Raw genomic sequence first — 25,493 nt, 5'->3', positions numbered from 1 at the left:
AAACAACAAGAAAGACCACTACATGGGATAACATATTTGCCAATGTTATCACTGATAAGAGTTTAATCTCCAACATTTACAGGGAACTGACACAACTCAACAAAAGGAAGATAAACAATCCAATCAAGAAATGGGCAAGGGACCTAAATAGACCCTTTTTGAAAGAAGACAGAAGGAAGGCCAAGAGACATATGAAAACATGCTCAAAGTCACTAATCATCAGAGATATGCAAATCAAATGACAATGCAGTACCATCTCACACCTGTCAGAATGGCTATCATCAACAAATCAATAAATGACAAATGTTGGTGAGGATGCGGAGAAAAAGGAACCCTGGTGCACTGCTGGTGGGAATGCAGATTGGTACAGCCACTGTTGAGAACTGTATAAAGTTTCCTCAAAAAATAAAAATGGAACTCCCATTTGACCCAGTAATACCACTTCTAGAAATATATCCCAAGAAGCTAGAAACATCAATCAGAAAGGATATTTGCACCCCTATGTTCATAGCAGCACAATTTACCATAGCTAAGATTTGGAAACAGCCTAAATGCCCATCAGCAGATGAATGGATTAAAAAACTTTGGTACATCTACACAATGGAATACTACACTGCTCTAAAAAAGGAATTCCTACCATTTGCAACAACATCGATGGAACTGGAGAGCATTATGCTAAGTGAAATAAGCCAGTCAGAGAAAGATAAGTATCACATGATCACACTCATTTGTGGAATATAATGAACAACATAAACTGATGAACAAAAACAGTTCCAGAGACAGAGAAACATCGATCAGACTATCAAACCTCGGAGGGAAGGTAGGGGAGGGTGGGGGTAAGGGGGAGAGATCAACCAAAGGGCTTATATGCATGCATATGGGCCAAACCAATGGACACAGACAACAGGGGGATGAGGGCATGATTGGGGGGAATGGGGGATAATGGGGAAAGAAGGACACATAAGTAACACCTTAATCAATAAAGAAATTTAAAAAAAGAAAAAGAAAAAAGAAAACATGGCCTGGTACCTTATTTACCTAAGTGGTTCATGGAAGTCTTTCCAGATAAGGGTCAAAGGTTGCTTACTTGGAAGATGGTAAGGAAAGAACCTCAAGACCTTTTGTTGATCTCAAGCACTTCAGGAATATACTTAAACATATAGCTATTATAGCAAAAGCCTGATGGCAGCTGCGTGGCTTGGTTTCTTTGCCCTGAGAGAGTAATTCAAGTTCAATATGAAAATTTCTTATAAGTTATCAACAAAGCAGATTTTAAAAAGTGGTATATGATCAATTGCTACTCCTGTTGTGTTTATGCAAATAAGCATGCCTAATGAAACTGGATTTAATACAGCAAATGAACTGGTCTTGATTTGGCCCTTTCATATTAGTAAGGGGGATTTTAGGGAAAATTTGTGTTTCAATAGAATCTATAACACACAGTTGTAGATATCAGAATCTAGTTATTTGTCTGTAAATTTTTCTTTTCCACCTATGAAATAGAATGGATCTTGAATTTTTCTAATTTTCTAAAATATTTTGACTACAATCTCCTAACTTCCATGGACATAGAAAAAAATTAACAGTGACTTTATCTGGTTTTGGAGTTAGGGTAATGCTAGCCTCATAAAAAGAGGTTGGAAGTGTTCCTTTCTCTTGTATTTTTTGGAATATTTGGTAAACTAGATAAAGACACTACAAAGAAAAATATATAGGGCAATATCCCCAATGAATATAGATGCGAAAATCCTCAACAAAATTCTAGCAAATCAGATTCAGCATTACATTAGAAAGATCATACACCATGACCAAGTGGGGTTTACTCCAAGGATGCAAGTCTGGTACAATATCTGCAAATCAATAAATGTGATACATCACGTAAACAGATTGCAAGACAAAAAGCACAGGATCATATCAATAGACACAGAAAAAGCATTCAAAAAATCCAACACTAATTTTAGATAATAACTCTCAGCAAAGTTGGAATAGAGGGATCATACCTCAACATAATAAAAGCCAAATATGACAAATCTACAGCCAACATCATATTCAATGGGAAAAAAAATAAAACCATTTTTCCTAAGAACAGGAACAAGACAGGGATGCCCACTTTCACCACACTGTTTGACATAGTATTGGAAATGCTAGCAATAGCAATCAGACAAGAATAAGAAATAAAAGGTATTCAAATTGGAAAAGAAGAATTAAAACTGCATTATTCACAGATGACAATATACTGTACACAGAAAACCCTAAAGACTCCACCAAAAAACCACTGTATTTAATAAATGAATTCAGAAACATAGCAGGTTACAAAATTAACACCCAGAAATCCATGGCATTTTATACACCAATAATGAACTCTCAGAAAGAGAACGTAAAAAACAAAAACAAAACCCATTTACCATTGCAACAAAAAAATTAAAATATTTAGATATAAACTTAACCAAAGAGGTAAAAAGACCTATACTCAGAAAACTACAGGACATTGAAAAACGAGATAGAGGATGATATAAACAAGAGGAAGACTATACCATGTTCATGGATTGGTAGAACCAACATTATTAAAATATCCATACTACCAAAAGCAATCTATAGATTCAATGCAATCCCTATTAAAATACCAATGGCATATTTCACAGACTTAGAACAAATGCTCCAAAAATTTATATGGTACCAAAAAGGACCCCAAATAGCTGCAACAGCCTTGAGAAAGAAGAACAAAGTTGGAGGAATCACAATAGGAGATATCAAGTTATATTACAAAGTCACTGTACTCAAAACAGCCTGGTACTGGCATAAGAACTGGCTTATAGATGCATGGAATGGAATAGAGACCCCAGAAAAGGACCCACACCTCTGATACATATGATCAGAGGTGAGTCTCCAAAACATATAGAAAACTCATACAACTTAACAAAAGGAAGACAAACTATCCAATTAAAAAATGGGCAAAGGACCTAAATGGATACTTCTCTAAAGTTGATATAAAGAAAACCAAGAGATATACGAAAAAATGCTCAAAGTCACTAAACATATGAGAGAGGTAAATTAAAACAACAATGAGGTACCACCTCACACCTGTCAGAATGGCTATCATCAACAAATCAACGAACAACAAGTGTTGAAGATGTGGAAAAAAGGAACCCTAGTACACTGCTGGTGGGAATACAGACTACTGCAGTCACTGTGGAAAGCAGTATGGAGTTTCCTCAAAAAATTAAAAGTGGAACTCCCATTTTACCCAGTGATCCCACTTCTAGAAATATATCTTAAGAAACCTGAAATGCTCACCAGAAAGAATATATGCATCCCTACGTTCATAGCCATACAATTTAGAATATCTAAGATTTGGAAACAGCCTAAATGCCCATCAGCAGATGAGTGGATTAAAAAAAAAAGCAAAAAAAAAGCAGTGGTACATTTATACAATGGAATACTATGCAGCAATAAAAAAAGAACTCTTTTTTTAAAAAATATATTTTATTGATTTTTTACAGAGCGGAAGGGAGAGGAGGGAGAGAGAGTTAGAAACATCGAGGAGAGAGAACCATCGATCAGCTGCCTCTTGCACGCCCCCTACTGGGGATGTGCCCGCAACCAAGGTACATGCCCTTGACTGGAATTGAACCTGGGACCCTTGAGTCTGCAAGCCGACGCTCTATCCACTGAGCCAAACCGGTTTTGGCAAGAACTCTTATTATTTGCAGCAGCATGAATGTACCTGAAAAGTATTATGCTAAGTGAAATAAGACAGTCATAGAAAGATAAGTATCACATGATCTCACTCATATGTGGAATCTAATGAACAAAATAAACTGATGATCAAAAATAACCCCACAGACATAGAAGCATGGAACAGACTGTCAAGCCTCAGAGGGAAGGCAGGGGAGGGTGATTTGGAAGATATCAACCAATGAACTTGTATGCATATATGCATAACCCATGGACACAAACAATGGTGTGGTGAGGGCCTGGGGTGGGGGCCAAGAGTGGGCTGGACGAGGTCAATGGGGGGCAGAAGGGGGACTTATGTAACACTTAAAACCATAATGAGTTTTTAAAATGGGAAAACAATAAGTCTGTTCACTGGGAAGTCAGAGAAAAATGGGGCCTTGGAGACAGGTTCAGGGAGTTAAGTCTGGGATGAGCTGCCACTGTCCGCTGCTTTCATGGTTGCAAGTTTTGTTAGGTTCTGTAGAGTTTTGGAGAAAGAGAGCAGAGGTGCAAGGAGTGGGTATGGTCCAGCATGAGCTCACCCTGGATAGAGTGTTTATTAAAGCTGTAGACAATGAAGAAAAGTAAGGGTTTAGAATAGAACAAGCAAAAAGAGAGATAATTTCAGAGAAAAGGGGGGCCTTGGAGATAGCTTAAAAGAGGTAAGCCTGGGCTGAACTGCCACTGCCCACTGCTCCCCCTGCAAGTTTCAGTTCCTTGGGGACCCTTGGAGAAAGAGAACAGATATACAATGCTTGGTAATGCTCTAGAGAGAGCATGTCATGAGTCTTTTTCTTGAGGCTTTTTTTTTCTTTATTTTGCAGCCTGGAATCCTAGGAGAGGTCTCAGAGGAGGGTCTCAAAAGAATATTCATTATATTTTAGGTGTGTCCTTTATTATGCTGATTCATCAAAATGTGTGATTACTCTGGCCAGGGTGCCTCAGTTGGTTGGAGTGTCATCCTGTACATCGGAAGGCCATAGGTTCAATTCCTGTTCAGGGCACATACCTAGGTAGTGGGTTTGATACCCACTCCAGGTGCATATGGGAGGCAGCTGATCAATATTTCTCTCTCACATAGTTTCTCTCTCTCTCTCTCTCTCTCTCTCTCTCTCTCTCTCTCTCTCTCTCCTCCTCTCTACAAATGAATGCACATGTCCTTGGGTGAGAATAAAAAATAATGTGCATATAGAGTGGTCAGGTTTTTTTTTCTAGTTATATTTATGTATGTATGTATGTATGTATGTATGTATGTATCATTTATTTATTTAAAAACCCTCATCCAAGTGCATGTTCATTGATTTTTAAAGAGTGCAGCCACTGTGGAGAACAGTATGGAGTTTCCTCAAAAAGTTAAAAATGGAACTTCCATCTGACCCAGTGACCCCTCTTCCAGGAATATATCTCAAGAAACTAGAAACACCAATCAGAAAGGATATATGCACCCCTATGTTCATAGCAGCACAATTACCATAGCTAAGATTTGGAAACAGCCTAAGTGCCCACCAGCAGATGAGTGGATTAAAAAACTGTGGTACATCTACACAATGGAATACTATGCTGCGGTAAAAAAGAAGGAATTCTTACCATGTGCAACAGCGTGGATGGAACTGGAGAGCATTATGCTAAGTGAAAAGCCACTCATTGAAAGATTAATCACATGATCTCACTCATTTATGGAATATAATGAACAACATAAATTGATGAACAAAAACAGATCCAGTGACAGTGAGAAAATCTGAAATACAGTTTAAGATAGTTTTTTATTTTAATTTTTTATACCTATGAATCTGTACTTACAGCAAAATTTCATTCAATACATAAATACGAAAAAAAACCAATGCTATTATATCATCATCATCATCTTCATCACCAACCTTACTATTGTAAAAATGTATTGCTATGCTAGGCCTTAATGAATCTGTATATCATTGTCAAACAAAAGAGCATAAAAGTTTAAGTAGATTTGTAAAGAATAAGTTTACATTAACTCAGATAACATTTGCAGTATTTTAAATGAGCATTTAATAGAAATATATTCAAGTCATAATAAGTTAATTAAATATCCATTATTTTCATTATACCACTTACGAAGTTTAATAAATACAACAAAGACAGAAATCTGGTTTTATGAGCTCCATTCATGGAGAAACATTTATTTTTAAATCCAATTGATTTTAAAAAGCAACATTAAGGTTGTAACCTAGGCTAATCCAATCCACTGTATTCGATTCACAAAATAAGTATCATTCTCTTTTTTAAGATTGCAAAGTGAATCTAGTGCATCTTAGTTATTTGTAGCTTCCTTATAATTTGCGTTTCATTAGGGATTCTCAGAATAACTGAAAACTTAGAGAGCATATTAATGAACTGTGTCCCTACTGCTTCAAAGACAGGACTCTTCTTGGGATAAATGAGACATCTATAAAATTTGATGAGTGAGTCCTTGCTTCCTTTGTGTTCCTGTACACTCAGCTCTATTATCTCTAAACAAATATCTATTCGTATGCTCAGAGTCATTAATTATTTATTTACTTTCTCTCCAAGCCATAGCCATGTGTAGTCCCTTCTTTTATTATAAGGTTAAAAGCAATTGAGACCCAGGTAACTAACATATGAATGGGAATCCTCTTACACTAAATGATAAATTGTTTCTGATAGCAATTTAGGTATCATTCACTGGAAATAGTAAGGACTTGGGCCCTGGCTGACCAATTGTTGCCCTTCAAATGACACTAATTATGTCACTTGGGCTTCAATGTAAGGAATTTATTTCATACCAAACTGCCTTTGAAATCTTCAGGTGCTCAACATTCTGAAAAAATGGGCAGCCTATCCGAAGGTAACTCAAACAATATAACTCTTTTATTTAACAAAATATATAATGTTTATATCTAGAATTTTAGAGTTACCACTTACAATACTTTTACATGAGGGAGAGGGAAAAAAGAATAATTATTATGGGGATAGTTCTAATTTTAAGCATCAAAATAATATTGTAAACATTATAAAGTGAACATAAAAGTGAACATACAAGTATTTTTGGTTGATCTCTGACCCCCTCATCCCCTGCCTTCCCTCATAGGTTGTACAGTCTGTTCCATGCTTCTATGACTCTGGTTCTATTTTTGTTCATCAGTTTATGTTGTTCATTATATTCCACAAATGAGTGAGATCATGTGATATTTATCTTTCTTAGACTGGCTTATTTTGCTTAGCATAATGCTCTCCAGTTCCATCCATGTTGTTGCAAATGGTAGGAGTTCCTTGCTTTTTATAGCAGCATAGTATTCCATTGTGTAGATGTACCACAGTTTTTTAATCCTCTCATCTGCTGAAGGGAATTTAGGCTGTTTCCAAATCTTAGCTATTGTAAATTGTGCTTCTATGAACATAGGGGTACGCATATCCTTTCAGATTGGTGTTTCTTGGGATACATTCCTAGAAGTGGGAATACTAGATAAAATGGAAGGTCCAATTTTATTTTGATGAAACCCCATACTGTTCTCCACAGTGGCTGCATGAGTCCGCATTCCCACCAGCAGAGCAAGAGGGTCCTTTTTTTCTCCTCATTCTCACCAGCACTTGTCATTTGTTGATTTGTTGATGATAGCCATTCTGACAGGTGTGAGATGGTACCTCATTGTCGTTTTGATTTGCATCTCTCTGATGATTAGTGACTTTGACCATGTTGTCATATGTCTTTTGGCCTTCTGTATGTCCTCTTTTGAAAAATTGTTTGTTTAGGTCCTTTTCCCATTTTTTGATTGGATTATTTATCTTACTTTTGTTAAGTTGCATGAATTCTCTATAAATTTTGGAGATTTGGCCCTTATCAAAGTTAATATTGGCAAATATGTTCTCCCAAGTAGTGGGCTTTCTTATTGTTTTGTTGATGGTTTCTTTTGCGTGCAGAGGCTTTTTATTTTGATGTTGTCCCATTTGTTTATTTTCTCCTTAGTTCCCATTGCCCTAGGAGCTGCATCAGTAAAAATATTGCTATGACATATGTTTGCTATTTTGCTGCCTATGGAGTTTTCTAAGATTTTTATGGTTTCCCATCTTACGCTTAAGTCCTTTATCCATTTTGAATTTATTTTTATGTATGATATAAGTTGGTGGTCTAGTTTCATTTTTTTGCATGTATCTGTCCAATTTTCCCAACACCATTTATTGAAAAGACTGTCTTGCCTCCTTTCTCAAATATTATTTGAGCATAATGGTGTGGATTGATCTCTGAGTTCTCTGGTCTGTTCCATTAGTCTATATGTCTGTTCTTGTGCCAGTACCAGGCAGTTTTGAGAACAGTGGCTTTGTAGTATAGCTTGATATCTGGTATTGTGTTTCCTCCAACATGGTTCTTCTTTCTCAAGATTGCTGCAGCTATTCAGGGTCTTTTTATACTCCAGATGAATTTTTGGAGAGTTTCTTCTAGGTCTTTGAAATATGCCATTGGTATTTTAATGGGGATTGCATTGATTCTATAGATTGCTTTGGATAGTATGGACATTTTAATGATGTTGATTCTACCAATCTATGAACACAGCATATTCTTCCATTTGTTTATGTTTTCCTCTATCTCTTTTTTCAGCATCAGGTAATTTTCTGAGTACAGGTCCTTTACATCCTTGGTTAAATTTATTCCTATATATCATAATTTTTTTTTGTTTCAATGGTAAATGGGACTGTATTTTTAGTTTCTCTTTCTGTGAGTTCATTATTGGTGTATAAAAAAGCCATAGATTTCTGGGTATTAATTTTGTATCCTGCTACGTTGGCAAATTCATTTATTAAGTCTAGTAGTTTTTTTTTAATGGAGTTTGTAGGGTTTTATATGTACAATATGTCATCTGTGAATAAGTACAGTTTTACTTCTCCTTTTCCAATTTGGATGCCCTTTATTTCTTCTTCTTGTTTGATCTCTATGGCTAGCACTTCCTGTATTATGCCAAACAGGAGTTGTGAGAGTGGGCATCCCTGTCTTGTTCCTGTTCTTAGGGGAAATGGTTTTAGTTTTTGCCCATTGAGTATGATATGGTCTGTAGGTTTGTCATATAAGGCTTTTATAATGTTGAGGTATGATCCCTGTATTCCCACTTTGCTGAGAGTTTTTATCAAGAAACAGTGTTGGATTTTGTCAAATGCTTTTTCTGCATCAATTGATATGAACATGTGATTTCTGTCTCTCACTTTGTTTATGTGATGTATCACATTTATTGATTTGCATATATTGTACCAGACTTGCATCCCTGGAATAAATCCCACTTGGTCATGGTGTATGATCTTTCTAATGTAATGCTAGATCCAATTCAGTAGAATTATGCTGAGGATTTTAGAATTTATGTTCATCATGGATATTGGCCTGTGGTTCTCTTTTTTTGTGGTGTCTTTATCTGGGTTTGGAATTAGGGTAATGCTGGCTTCATAGAAGGAGCTTGGAATTGTTGCCTCCTCTTGATTTTTTTTGGAATAGTCTGAGGAGGATAGAATTTAGTTCTCCTTTGAATGTTTGGTACAACTCCCCTGTAAAGCTGTCCAGACTAGGGATTTTGTTTACTGTAAGATTTTTGTTTACTGCTTCAATTTCATAGGTAGTTATTGGTCTATTCAGGTTCTTTTATTCTTCCTTATTGAGTTTGGGAAGCTTGTATTTTTCTAAGAATATATCTGTTTCATTTAGATTGTCCAGTTTGTTGGAGTTGAGTTGTTCATGGTATTTTTTTATACCCCTTTGTATTTCTGTGCGGTCTGTTGTTACTTCACCTCTTTCATTTCTGATTTTGTTTATTTGGGTCCTCTCTCTTTGTTTCTTGGTGAGCCTGGCTAGAGGTTCATCAATCTTGCTTATCCTTTCAAAGAATCAGCTCTTAGTTTTATTAATCTTTTGTATTTTTTTCTCTATGTCATTTACTTCCACTCTGATCTTTATTTTTTACTTCCTTGTGCTTACTCTGGGCTTTTCTTGTTGCTCTCTTTCTAATACTTTAGGTTGTAGGGTTAGATAGTTTATTATAATTTTTCTTGTTTTTTGAGGTAGGCCTATAGAGACGTGAACTTACCTCTCAGGACTGCTTTCACTGTGTCCCATAGATTTGGGATTGTTGTGTTTTCATTGTCACTTGTTACCAGGATGCTTTGTATTTCTTCTTTGATCTCTTTGGTGACCCAATGATTGCTTAATAGCATGTTATTTAACCTCCAGGTGTTGGATTTTTTTCATTGTTTTTATTGTAGTTGATTTCTAATTTTATGCCTTATTGATCTGAGAAGATGCTTGATATGATTTCTATCTGTTTGAATTTGAATAGACTTTGCCTCTGTCCCAATATGTGGTCTATTTTTGAAAATGTCCCATGTACACTTGAGAAGAATGTATATTCTGTGGCTTTGGGGTGAAATGTTCTGAAGATGTCAATTAATTCCATCTGATCTAGTGAGTTACTTAGGATTAATGTTTCTTTTATGCTTTTTTGTTTAGAGGATTTATCCAGTGGTGTCAATAGGGTTTTAAAGTCTCCTACTATAATTGTATTGCTGACGATCTCACCCTTGATATTTTCTAGAAGTTTTTTTTTTTGTTTGTTTGTTTTTTTAATGTATTTTTGTGCTCCTGTATTGGGTGCATATATGTTTACCAGAGTTATATCCTCATGTTGAATTTCTCCATTTAGCATTATGAAGTGGCCCTCTTTATCTCTTATTATGAGGTCTCACTTTGAGGTCTATTTTGTCAGATATAAGTATAGCTACACCAGCATTTTTTTTTTTTTCATTTCCATTCGCTTGAAATATTTTTTTCCATCCCTTCACTATGAGTCTGTGTGAGTCCTTTATTCTGAGGTGGGTCTCTAATAGACAGCAAATATATGGGTCATGTTTTCTTTTCCATTCTGCTACCCTATGTCTTTTGATTGGAGCATTTAACCCTTTTACATTTAAGGTTATTATTGATAGGTACTTGTTAATTGCTATTTTTATTCTTTATGTCTGTTTTCCTTTTATCCTGGGTAGGTATTTTGAAACCATGTGAATACTCTGTTTCTCATTATACTTTCACTCAATAATTTGAACACCCATTGATAATTCTTGCCTCAAAACAAGTATTATTAATGTGTTTTCACATGTTGATTTTCATAATTCTCTTACTAGAGGCCCAGTGCATGAAATTCATGCATGAGGGGGGGGGGAGTTGTCCCTCAGCCCAGCCTACCCCTCTCCAATCTGGGACCCCTTGAGGGATGTCCGACAGCCCGTTTAGGCCCGATCCCACTGGGATCGGGCCTAAACGGGCGGTCGGACATCCCTCTCACAATCCAGGACTGCTGGCTCCCAACTGCCCTCCCCTGTAGGCCTGGTCCCCCGCAATTGCCCTCCACTGCTGGTCTGGTCCCCCACAACTGCCCTCCCCTGAAGGCCTGGGTCCCCCCCAACTGTCCTCCCCTGAAGGCCTTGTCCCTCACCCAACTGCCCTCCCCTGCAGGCCTGGTCCCCCCAACTGCTCTCCCCTGCAGGCCTGGCCTCCCCCAATTGCCTTCCCCTGCAGCTTGGTCCCCATTAACGGACCTCCCTGCTTGTCTGATCGCCCACAACTGCCTTCCCCTGCAGGCCTGATTGCCCACAACTGCCCTCCCCTGCAGGCCTGGTCCCCCACAACTGCCCTCCCCTGCAGGACTGGTCCCTCCCAACTGCCATCCCCTGCTAGCCTGGTCCCTCCCAACTGCCCTCCCCTGCAGGCCTGGCCCCCCTCAACTGCCCTCCTGTGCAGTCCTGGTTCCCCCCAACTGCTGTCCCCTGCTGACCTGATCTCTCCCAAATGCCCTCCTCTCCTGGTTCAGTCACCCCTAACTGCCCTTCCTGCTGGCCTGGTCCCCCCCAACTGCCCTCCCCTGCAGGCCTGGATCCCCCCCAACTGTCCTCCCTTGCTGGCCTGGTCTCCCCCAACTGCCCTCCTCTGCTGGCCTGGTCACCCCTAACTTCTCACAACTGCCCTCCCCTGCAGGCCATCTTGTGGTGGCCGTCTTGTGTCCACATGGGGGCAGACATCTTGTGTCTTGCTGTGACGGTCAATTTGCATATTACTCTTTTATTAGATAGGATTCCCCACTCACTTGTCTATTTATTATTTTATTTGCTCATATCACTATATTATTATTATTATTATTATTAGTAGTAGTAGTAGTAGTAGTATTTGGATTATTTCATAAATAATAATATAATTTTCCTGATTTTGAATATTATATTATTCATATGTAATAGAATTCTTTTGGTTTTAGGAAAACAAATCTACTCTCTATTTCTAAGATTTTATCTTTTTTAAACATTCCTTATAAAGTGGAGACCATAGAGTATTTGTTTTTCTCTGTATGACTTATTTCCCTTAGCCATAATGCATTTGAGGTCCATCTATGTTCTCATAAATGACAGGGTTTCCTTTTTTATGGCTGAATAATATTTGATTTATAATTATGTATTTATCAGTCTATCTCACATTTTCTTCATCAATTCATCCACTAATGTAAACTTAGATTATTTTCTTGTCTTTCCTGAGTATTGTGAATAATACAGCAATGAACAGAGGGGTACAGATAAGTATTTGAGATAGTTATTTCATTTAATTTGGATATATATCCAGTAGTGGGATTGCTGAATCATACCATAGTTCTATTTTTTTTAGTTGAGAAACCTCCTTACTGTTTTCCATAGCGGCTGCATGAATTTACATTCCACCAACAGTGCACAACCATTCTATTTCCTCCACATCTTCTTCAGCACTTGCTATCTCTTGTCTTTTTTTTTTTATATAATGGTTACTCTAACAGATGTGAGGCAATATTGCATTTTTTCTTTTAATTTGTATTTCCTTGATTATTAGTGATACTGAGCATTTTTATGCATATGTTTGCCATTTGGATGTCTTCACTGGAAAATGTCTAGTCAGAACTTTGGCCATTTTTAAATAGAATTACTAGTTTTTGCCATTGAAAGATATGAGTTTCTTATATATTATGGATATGAATGAAATTCTAGTATGTGAATTAAAAAAAAACTTTCTCTCACACTGTAGGTTGTCTCTTCATTCTGTTGGTTGTTTATTTTGTGGTGCAGAAGCATTTTAGTTTGATATAGTTTCACTTGTTTTTGCTTAGTTGCTTGTGATTTTGGTGTCATGTCCAAAAACTTATTGCCAAAACCAATGCCAACGAGCTTTTTTCCTAGGCTTTCTTCTTAGCCTTTTATGGTTTCAGGTCTTAATTTTAAGTATTGAATTTACTTTGAGAGTAGTGTGAGACAAAAGTACAATTACATTCTTTTTGAAGGTGTATGTCCAGTTTTCTGAACACCATTTGTTGAAGAGACTGTCCTTTCCCCCATTGAGAAATCTCAGCTATCTTGTCAAATATTAGTTGATATTATAAACATGACTATTTCTGGGCATGTGATTGATCCATTGGTTTATTTGTCTCTTTTCATGACTACACCATGCTCTTATGATCACTATACCTTTGTAGTATAGTTTGAAATCAAGGCCTTTAATGATTTCAGCTTTGCTCTTCTTTTGAAAGATTGGTTTGGATATTTAGGGTCTCTCAAGTTCCATACAAATTTTATGATTCCCTTCTCTATTTCTGTGAAATTGCTCTTATAATTTTGATAAAGATTGCAATAAATCTACAGATTGATTTAGGTAGTACAAACATTTTAGCAATATCAATTCTTTTCATCCATGATAACTTTCCATTTAGTTGTGTCTCTTTTAATTTTAATTTTTTTGTAATTGTCAGTGTACAGGTCTTTAATACCCTTGGATAAATTTATTTATAAGTATTTCAGTATTTTTTGATACTAAAAAATGGAATTTTTTTCATATAGGTTGTTGCTATGTAACTTATTTTTTTCATTTATAATGCTTATCACAAAATTTTCCCCTCCAGAAAATATAAAAAGACAAACTACCTTAGTAGCATTTTACAATTAATTTTATTTTTAACAATATTTTTATTGTTGACACAGTTACATATATCCTCAATTTCCCTCCTTTTGCTCACCTCCTACCACCCCCCATACCCACTATCCTTTGGCTATCACCACGCAGTTGTCTATGTCTATGGGTTATGCATGTATGTTCTTTGAATAATCCCTTTACCTTCTTTCATCCAGTCTCCCCTCCCACCTCCACTCTACAGCTGTCAGTTTGTTCCAAGTATCCATGCCTCTGTTTCTGTTTTGTTCATCAGTTTATTTTGTTCATTAGATTCAACATATAATGAGATCATATGGTATTTGTCCTTCTATGACTGCCTTATGTTCACAGCAGTGTTACTTACAATAGCTAAGATCTGGAAACAGCCCAAGTGCCAATCAGTAGATGAGTGGATAAAAAAACACAAAACTGTGGGACAGCCCTGGTTGGTGTGCTGAAGTGGTTAGAGTGTCAGTCTGAGAACCAAAGGATTGCCAGTTCAATTTCCTGTCAACGGCACATAACTGGGTTGCAAGTTAAATCCCCAGTCCCAGTCAGAGTACATGCAGGAGGCAACCAGTTGATGTGTCTCTCTCACATAGATGGTTCTCTCTCTCTCTCTCTCTCTCTCTCTCTCTCTCTCTCTCCCTCCCTCCCACTTCCATTCTACTATCTTTCATGCTTTATTTTTTTAAAAATCAATGGCAAAAATATTGTTGGGTGAGGATTAAAACACACACACACACACACACACACACACACACACACACACACAAAACCAGTGGTGCATTTACACAATGGAATACTATGTGGCCATAAAAAATGAAGGAGATCTTACTTTTTGCAACAGCATGAATGGACCTGGAGATTATTATACAAGTGTAACTAATTTTTGTATGTTGGTTTTGCATCCCTTCACTTATTAGTTATAACAGTTTTTTGTGAAGTCTTCATTTTTAAATATACGATACTTTTTATCTCCAAATATAGGCAAATTTACTTCTGTAATTCCTATTTGCATGCCTCTATTTTCTTTCTTTGCCTAATTGCTTTAGTTAGGACTTCCAGTATTATATTGTATATGAGTTGTGAAAGTGTATATCCTAGTCGTATTCATGATTTTAGGGTAAAAGCTTTCAGTTTTCTCCATTAAATCATGTTACCTCTGTTAACTACTTAAAATTAAAGGAATATCATGTCTGCAAATTATTTATAAATGGTTCAGAAAAAATATGTTTATATGCACACACATGTATACATAGTCATACAACAATGTTCTAGATACAAGATAAAAATGGGGCACATTAGAGATACAAAGGGAATATAACTAGACAAATGAAACATCCAAATTAAAAGACATTAAAACTATTTGAGAAAAATAAATAATCATTAAAATGACCACACACCATTTCTAAGAAAATCAGTACCTCAAGTTACCACTACATGAAGATTGTGCCATCCTAAAATCTAGGAAGTAATTTAAAAACATATTTTGGTAAGATGTATGCAATCTGAGGAGAAACCAGTGTATAGATTTTCTCTCTGAAATCAATGAAGATCTATTTTTAAAAATCCTTTAAAGCCCTAACCGGTTTGGCTCAGTGGATAGAGTGTCGGCCTGTGTACTGAAGGGTCACAGGTTCAATTCCAGTCAAGGGCATGTACCTTGGTTGCGGGCACATCCCCAGTGGGAGGTGTGCAGGAGGCAGCTGATAGATGTTTCTCTCTCATTGATGTTTCTATCCCTCTCCCTTCTTTTCTGTAAAAAAATCAATAAAATATATATTTTTAAAAAAACCCTTTAAAAACATATTTTAGGCACAGTAAGTATGATCTTTAGCTTCCTACTTTTGAAAATGATTATGTATTTACCTATCTGAAAAGCACTTCACTCATTAATTACTGACTAAATTAAAAGACTCTCTTTGGGCAATTTGGAAGACTGGATACATGAGTTTTGATGTGTGTATCTATTGAATTATCTACAATTTTTCTTAATTGAATTTATTCATGTGATATTTATTTGCAAAACAATGCGAGTTTCAAGTGTACAACTCAACAAAACATCATCTGCACACTTTATCTTGTGCCCATCATCTCAAGCAAAGTCTCTTTCTGTCTCCATTTTCTCCCCGTTGCATACCTCCACCTACCTCCCACGAACTATTCCCTCTGGATATCACCACACTGTTTTCTGGGTCTATGTCTTTTATATATATGTTTTTCTTTTGCTAATCCTTTCACTTTCTTTCATCCAGTCCCCCCACCTGCTGACAGCTATTAGTCTGTTTCATGTATCCATGCCTCTACTTATATTTTGTTCATCAGTTTATTTTGTTCATTAGATTGCACATATAAGTGAAAACATATGGCATTTGTCTTTCTCTGACTGGCTTATTTCACTTAGCATAATAATCTTCAAGTCTATCCATGCTATCGCAAAAGATAAGATTTCCTTCTTTTCTATGGTCACATGGTATTCCATTGTTCTGATGTACCATAACATATATATATATATATATATATATATATATATATATATATATATATATATATATATATATTTCAGAGCAGAACGGAGAGAGAGAGAGAAAGAAACACACCCCCACACTGGGGATTGAGCTTGCAACCTGGGCATGTGTCCTGATTAGAAATCAAACCATGACTTCTTGGTTCATAGGTTGATGCTCAACCCCCGAGCCACTCCAGCTGGGCTATACACACTTTTTAAACCAAAGATGGGCATTTGGGCTGCATCCAGATCTTGACTATTGTAAATAACACTGCTTTGAACATAGGGGTGCATATATTCTTTCTGATTAGTGTTTCAGGATTCTTAAGATATATTCCCAGAAATGGGATCACTGGGTCAAAAGTCAGTTCCATTTTTAATTTTTTTGAGAAAACTCCTTATTTTTTTTCCACAGCAGCTGAACCAGTCTGCATTCCATCCAACAGTGCACCATGATTCAATTTTCAACACATCCTGCCCATTTTTAATTGGACTACTTGTCTTCTTGGTGTTGAGTTGTATAATTTCTTTATATATTTTATAAATGAACCCCTTTTCTTATGTATCATTGACAAATATGTCCTCCCATAGAGTGGATTCCCTTTTCATTTTTTTTGATGTTTTCTTTTTCTCTACAGAGCATTTTAGTATGATGTAATCCCATTGGTTTATTTTTTATTTTATTTCCCTTTCCTTAAGAGCTATATTTTCAAAAATATTGCTATGGAAAATGTCTGAGATTTTACTGCCTATGTATTCTTTTTTGCTTTTTAAATTTTTTGTGGTTCTTTTATTCAATAAAAGTTACAAAAGGATTTTTCAGTAAAGATTTAATAATGAGCACTTAATTTGGTCATGATTTTTACTTTGGTAAGAGAAAGCACATCTTATAAAGCAATAATTATTTTTGAATGGAAAGATTTGGCTCAATGATTATAGCAAGCATGTCAAACTCCAAGGCTAACATGGGCCAAATAAACAAGGTTTAAGTTTATGTGGGCTGCAAAAAAACAAAAGCTTCAATTTTCATAGAAATGTACCTTTATTTCAAGAGACATGCTGAATACAAAAGGCTGAAATAAATGAGTAATCATTAACATAAAATAATACAACATTTTAATAAAAAATAATGTTTTTTCTTGAACATTAACTTACCAGACACTGAATAACTGCACAAACTAATAACCATAATGCAAATAAACCTGTTTTTCTTGTTCTCTGAAAGCTAAATATTTCTTGTTGCATACACAAAACAAGTCAGTACATGACTAATTATGTGGAGGAGAGAGACAAAATGGTGGCAGAATAGGCAGATGTGTTCCGAGCCTTGTCCCCAAGCAGATAGTAGGAGCAACTAAATTGAATAACATCCACCCGGAATTGGTGAAGTAGACAAAGCTGGTGAAACAATTCACAGCCAGGAAGGGCAGAGGACACATGGAGAACAGTAAAATCAGGGATCTGGGCTGGAGAGAGTTGCAAGACCTCTGAGCCCAGAGGGTCAAGAAGGAAGCCACATGTCACCAAGGCCGCGTCCCTTAGGACAGGTGTAACATCTGACTGTGGAAAGGAAGTCCACAGGGTTGTTGGTGGCAGGAGATTTTATATATAAGCCCACAGCCACGAAAGGCTGAGCCAAAGGGGGTGCACTGGACAACTGTCCAAGCTGCGCAGTGCTGGAAGGAGAGGGGTTTTCAGTGCCACAGCTCTTTCCCCTCTTTGTGGTCTTTGCTTTTATTCGTTAAACCCAATTCATAGGACCTTTTAAATACAGACACTCACCCGTGGCTGAGGTGCAGGTGGAGGTGAGGTCTTGTGGAGTCTGTGGAAAGGCTGGAAAGAAGAGCAGGTTGGAGAAAGGTGGCCGGGAGTCTGGCACTGAGACATACCTGACACACTGGACCTAAGCAGCCATTTTCCCCTGAAGAGATAGCCCCTCCCTGCCATCTCCAGGAAACCAATACAGCCACACCCAGACTACACCCTGAGTGCTACAAAAGATACAAAAAAATCTAAATAGTCCCTGAGAGCCCACAGGGACTGGCCTGAACAGAGGCCATTCAGTCTCGGAAAACCATATGGCATCCTCCCCAACTATAGCCCTGTCAGAAACAGCCACTTGAGAAATTAAGATTGAAAGTGGGCAGACAGGCTAAGTGGGCAGATTGGTCACACCTGCTGGCTGTCAAGGCTGTGGAGCTAGACACAAACAGAGGAGTGGTGGAACACTTGGAACTTCAACACGGTGATTACTACCTAATAGGAAACTGAAAAATGGCAGACAGTACAGAAGAGTGGGATCTTAAACCAGCCCCAGTGGGGCATTGAAACTCAATGGAAATGAACAACATTTCACTTTTTTTAATTTTTATTTTATTATTATTATTTTTTTATCTCATTTTCTTTTTTTCTTTGTTTTTTTAATTTTTTATTTCTTTTTACATTATTTTCAATTATATTTTATTTTTATTATTTTATCCTATTTTATTTTCTTTCTTGTTCTTTTTATTTTTATCCACTCATCCTCTTTCCACCTCCTTTATACTGAACCGAGGTCCCCCCCATATTCATCGAATTCCTTAAACTTCCTTTCTGTATATAAGCTCAGCCTCTAGAGATTCTGTTCCACTCTCTTTTCTGGGTGTTTGTTGTTTGCATTTTTTTTTGTTTATCTGTTTGTTCTGTGGTGTTTTCTCCCCATATATATTTTTGGTTTTTTTTTTCCCCTTTTTCTTCTTTTTATTTTCTCTCTTACCATTTTTCTCTCCTCGATATAATTTGTGCTCTCTTTTCTCTCCCCTAACTCTCTTTTCCTTGGTGGTCACTTATACTGGGGTATTGGTGTAGTGAGTACATTTGTGTTTTGTTCCCTTTGTGTTTTGTCTTATTAAGTTGCATTTTGTCCTGTTTGGTCAATGTGGTAGAGAGTGAGCCATATAACCAGACTCACGGAGAGGAGACTCCATCCACGAATGGGTCAATAACACTCCAGATCCAAATACAGAGGCAGGAAGATGGCAGCTGTGAGAATGGCAGTGAGGGAGAGAGCGTGAGTGAGGGAGTGAAAGGGGAGTGTGTGGACCTGTGGTGTGTATGTGCATGTGTACATGAGTGAGGAACAATTATATCCTCCAGGACCTTCGGGGGCTGGCGGACTGGGCTCTCCTAACTGGGCAGCCTCTACTGCAATTTCAAACAGTCACAGGGTGGCTGGCTCTACTGCAGAGGCCATGCCATCTTGAAAAGGAGAGCTGCTGTGACTGGGAGCCCAGATTCACATCCACCCAGGGTACCCTCAGCTACCACCTGGACTCTACAGACATCCCCACCAGGGACCTGCTTCCTTGGCTGTGGTCCTACATACACCAAAAATCCAGCCACCCTGGCCACGGGCTCCTGTGAGTTCTGAAGTATGCTCCCTTTCAGCCTGTTTGACACTTTAGCCCAGGGCACCGCAACTGTGCAAGTGCACAAGCAGTATGCCCCAATCCGAGGAGCAACGGCCATGCGAGCAGCCTGCCCCCATCTGAAGAGTAGTAGCCACATGCAGCCCAACCCCATCAGAGCAGCAGGAGCTCTGTGAGCAGCCCACCACCTTCTGGGGAGCAGCAGCCACTAGTGGCCCGCCCCCATCAAAGGAGCAGGAGCCATGCATGGCCCAGCACTATACAAGGAGAAGCAGCCCCATTAGCGGCCTGCCCCTTCCAAGGAGCAGCAGCTGCAACTGGTCCACCCCCTTCTGAAGAGCAGCCACGCATAGGCCGTCAGAAAATGAGGAATCACTAGAAAAGGAGCTAAGTGAAACGGAGACATGCAATATGTCAGAAAATGAATTCAGAATAAGGTTCATACAGTTTATAAACCAGAAGAATGAAAAAAAAAAAAACAACTTATGTAAGAATCAAGAGGAAATAAAGAGTGATATAGTTACAATAAAAAAACACTATGGAAAGATTCAACAGTAGACTAGGAGAAGCATAAGACAGAGCTAGTGAATTAGAAGGCAGGGCAGCAAAACACACCCAAACTGAACTGATATTGGAGAAAAAAAAAAGAAAGACAGGAAGATAGCCTAAGGGATCTTTGGGACAACATGAAACGAAGCAACATAAAAATAATAGGGGTGCCAGATGACAAGAAGAGGAACAAGGGTTAAAAAAAAACTAAAAAATAATGTCAGAAAACTTCCCTGATTTGGGGAAGAAAAAAGTCACACAAGCACAGAGAGTCCCAAACAAAATAAACCCTAAAAGACCCACAACAAGAAACGTCATAATTATGATGGCAAATGTTAAGAACAAAGAGAGAATTTTAAGGGCTGAAAGAGAGAGACAGAAAGTTACATACAAGGGATCTCCTATTAGATTATCAACAGAAACACATCAGGTCAGAAAGGAATGTAAGGAAGTTTACAAAGTGATGCAAAACAAGGGACTGAATCCAAGAATATCTGATCCAGCAAGGCTACCATTCAAAATTGAAGGGAAAATAGGAGCATCAAGACAAAAAAAAAAAAAAAGTCTAAAGGAGATTACCACTACCAAGCCAGGAATGCAAGAAATGTTAAAGGGACTGGTATAAAAAGAAGAAATAAAAAGGGAAAAAGGAACACAAGAACAAAAATTAAAAATGGCTAACAACAAGTATCTATCAATAATAAGTTTAAACATAAATGTACTAAATGCTCCAATCAAAAGACATCAAGCAGCTGAATGGATAAGAAATCATGACCCATATATTTGCTGTCTATAAAAGACCCACCTCAGAACAAGGGAATCACACAGGCTGATAGTGAAGGGATGGAAAAATATCTTTCAGGCAAATTTAAATGAGAAAAAAGCTGGGGCAGCAATACTTATGTCTGACCAAATAGACCTCAAAGTGAAGGCCATAACAAGAGATAAGGAAAGCCACTCATAATACTAAAGGGATCAATACAACAAGAGGATATAACCCTGGTAAACATACATGCACCCAATGCAGGAGCACCAAAATACATTAAAAAAAACTCCTGGAAGAATTCAAGGGAGAGAATGACAACAATACAAATATAGTAGGGAACTATAATTCCCCACTGACATCACTGGATAAATCCTCTAGACAAAAAAATCAGCAAAGAAACAGCAATCCTAAATGACTCACTAGATCAGATGGATTTAATTGACATCTTCAGAACATTTTACCCCAAAGCCATGAAATACACATTTTTCTCAAGTGCACATGGGACATTTTAAAAGATATACCACATATTGGAAAAAGGCTAAGGGAGATTACCACTACCAAGCCAGGAATGCAAGAAATGCTAAGGGGACTGGTGTAAAAAGAAGAAATAAAAAGGGAAAAAGGAACACAAACAAAAATGACTCTTCAATTCAAGAAGATTGAATCATATCAAGCATCTTCTCAGACCATAATGGCATAATATTAGAAATAAACTACAATAAAAACAGCCAAAATAATCCAAATACTTAGAAGCTGACTAGCATGCTGTAAAACAATAATTGGGTTGCTGTAAAACAATAATTGGGTTACCAAAGAGATCAAAGAAGAAATTAAAAACATCCTGGAAATGAATGACAATGAAAACACAACAATCCAAAATCTATGTGACACAGTGAAAGCAGTCCTGAGAGGAAAGTGTATAGCTCTACAGTCCTTCCTCAACAAACAAGGAAAAATGGTAATAAATTTTCTAACTCTACAACTTAAAGAATTAGAAAGAGAGCAACAAGAAAAGCCCAGAGTGAGCAGAAGGAAGGAGATAATAAAGATCAGTGTAGAAATAAATGTCACAGAGACCAAATAAACAATACAAAAGATCAATGAAACCAAGAGCTGGTTCTTTGAAAGGATAAACAATATTGGTAAACCACTAGCCAGTCTCACCAAGAAGCAAAGAGAGAAGACACAAATAAACAAAATCAGAATTGGAAGAAACAAAATAACAACAGACCCCACAGAAATATAAAGGATTATAAAAATATATATAACAGGAAAAACTCTATTCCAACAAACTAGACAACCTAGAGGAAATGGACATTTCCCTAGAAAAATACAACTTTCCAAAACTCTATTAGGGAGAATCTAAAAATCTCAATAGGCCAATAACTATGAAGGAAATTGAAGCAGTCATCAAAAATCTTATAGCAAACAAAAGCCTGTGGCCAGATGGATTCACAGGGGAGTTTTACCAAACATTCAAAGAAGAATTAAAACCTATATTTCTCAGACTATTTCCAAAAAATTCAAGAGGAAGGCACACTTCCAAGCTCATTCTATGAAACCAGCATTACTCTAATACCAAAACCAGATAAAGACACCACAAAAAAAGAGAATTATAGGCCAATATCCCTCATGAACATAGATGCCAAAATCCTCAACAAAATTCTAGCAAATTGGATCCAGCATTACATCAGAAAGATCATACACCATGAGCAAGTAGGATTTATCCCAGGAATGAAACAATGGTACAATACTCCCAAAACAATAAATGTGATATATCTCATAACAAATTGAGAGATAAAAATCACATAGTCATTTCTGGAGGCTAATTCCAGCAGGTCATAAATGCAAGAAGTTCCTCAAAAGGTTGATGAACCTTAAGGCTTCAGCAGGGCTGAATCATATTACCTGCTGCTGGAATAGCTGAAAGAATTTCCCCAAACCTGAAAATCTGTATATATTATTGCCTGCTGTCAGACAGCTGAGGGCAGTTCCCCCAACCTGTCCAAGCCTTACCTTTGATATGTATATCTGCTTTGCTATAGGGCAAAATCCTAATATATAAAAACCCTGGGTCGTAACAACCTCGACCAACCGGAAGTCAGTCCTGCAGTCAGTGCTGTGTTGCCGTGGAAACCAAGCACTGACTGCTTGCACTGCAGGCACAGTGCCCCAGCACTGACTGCTGAGGGGGCTGCGAATCAGGGCCAGAGAGAGGCCTGAAGAGAGAAGCAGGGACTGACCCATTGCCTCCGTGGCAGCTTTTGATCAGCACTTGCCTCTCTCTTTCTCTCCTAGTCTGGCCAGCAGCCACGCCTTCATTTCTCTCCAGGCCTCCACCGGGGCTGCTGATCACCCCCACCTTTCTGATCAGGCCCTGTTGATAGGCCCAGAGATGCTGACTGGCATAGAAACCGACCAATCAAAACCAAATCTGGGTGAAGAGTGAGGAACCAATGGCTGCCTAGGAGGCAGAGCTTTTGACACTGACTGGCATAGAAACTGGCCAATCAGAACTAAATTGGCTGGCAGAGGAGTGCAGTTGGGGGTCAGATCAGGCCTGCAGGGGGAGGGCAGTTGGGGGCAAGATCAGGCTGGCAGGCGAGGGCTGTTAGAGGTGATCAGGCAGACAGGCAGAGGCAGTTGGGGGTGATCAGGCAGGCAGGCAGGTGAGCGGTTAGGAGCCAGTGGTCCCAGATTGCAAGAGGGATGTCTGGCTGCCAGTTTAGGCCCAATCCAAGGGGTCCCTGATTGGAGATGGTGCAGGCTGGGATGAGGGAGCCCCCCTCCATGCATGAATTTCATGCACCGGGCCACTAATGTGTGAATAAATATCCCTGTTTTCAGAGACTCAGAGAGCTCAAATACTAAAGCTAAGGCTTCCCTGGCTCCCCCCAAAAATGCCTTCAAAATTTATATTTCATGTCTAGTTTATTTAATTTACTCACAACCCCTTCTCCAAATTCCTGAACCTTCTAGATGTGGATAACACCCCGGCATTAATGGTGCCCAAGAAAAGGATGTCTGGAGAAGATTTCACCTGAGCAAAGAAAAGAAGTTAGTCACTGGTAAAGGTGGGGTCACTGTGTGTAAAGCCTGTACCAAGCTTTGGATTTCACCAACCAGAGTGGGCGGGAAAATCTTTTGTTTTAAGTCAGACTATAATGGGGAAGGATTCGGTTTAAAGGCAAATATATCATTGTAAATTTTAGCTTCCATGCTAAAGGATAAAAAAATTAAAATGTGGAAAAGTACTCTCTTAAATCAGGCTCAAGGAAAAAGAGTGCCATTGTCATATTTAACTATCTGGGTTCTTATTCCAATTGCAAAATGCCTAATTCATATTGGGGATAGAAAGTCTGTAATTTCTAAAAAGCCACCCAATCCTCTGCCTCTGGAGTGGAGATACTTGGCAGCAAGACAGATTAAAGTTGTTGGCTCTGTTGCTGAGAGACTCTCTAATGCCTTGTTTAAAAATTACCATAGAATGCGTTGGGACAGGCAGAATTTTGCAAAAATAAATTTAAAAGCTAATCAATGCCATGGAGAGCAGAATAGGAAAAGATTCAGGCTATATGTTATCTGTTGAATGTAGTTTCATCTGTCATTTTCTATTAAGCATGCCTTTAATTTAATAAGAAAAGAAACATGGCCATGTCAGTTGCTAAATTTCCCCAAAAGCAAGCAGGAAGTGGGGTTTGGGAGACACGTGATGATCCTGTAAAATGGATGCCCATCCCGAGAGTGCTAAGAAAAGTATCATCTTCGCCATGATTTTTCTTTCCCGGTTCGTCATTTAAAAGTTTACAGAATTCAGGAATGCATCTGGGATTTTTGTACTCGTAAAGAGAGAAAGCTGGCTTAAGAGAAATGCCCACACCATCCAATTTTGGATTTTCGACAGTTCTGAGTTAAGTTTAATCTATTTACAGATGCTATTGTTAGGTCCCAAAGGAGGAACTCACGAGGCCAGAGTGGTGAGGGATTATGAATTTATTAGATCATCCCCACAACAGGTAGCTGAGCCTGGATGGCTCCAGCACCCAGTGAGGGCAGTCAGCAGCTTTTAAAGGACTTTTGGCAGGATTTTCTCTGGGAGAAGACTTCTTTAAGCATACCCAGAGGGGAGAGAATGGAATGTGGTCACCCCAAGTGAAATGTGGTCTTCAGCAAAGGGAATGTCCATAATGAAATGACCTGAAAAGCCAGTTTTTGGGGGAGGGCTATCAACTCAATTGCTCCATCAAACCTAACATTCCAGCCTTTTTGTTTTATGGAATAGAGACAAAGGTCATATCTTCTGTAATTGCTTCCTACTGAGGTGGGACATCGAGATCACAGGGGAATGGACTTTGATAGTAGTGGGCTGGATGGGGGTGCTGGGAACCAATTCCAGCATGTAATAATTACAAGAGTTCCATCAAAAGGTTGATGGGGCTTGGGGGGCTCAATAAGGGTGAGCCACATATGTAGTTTACCTGTTGGAATGACTAAAAGGCACTTCCCCTAAACCTGAATAGGATTGTTAACTGCCAGACAGCTCAAGGCATTTTATTGCCTCCTGTTGGCCAAACACCTGAA

The sequence above is a fragment of the Plecotus auritus genome, assembly GCF_963455305.1.
Source record: "Plecotus auritus genome assembly, chromosome: X".
Classification (NCBI taxonomy): domain Eukaryota; kingdom Metazoa; phylum Chordata; class Mammalia; order Chiroptera; family Vespertilionidae; genus Plecotus; species Plecotus auritus.
Note: the sequence above shows the minus strand (reverse complement) of the source record.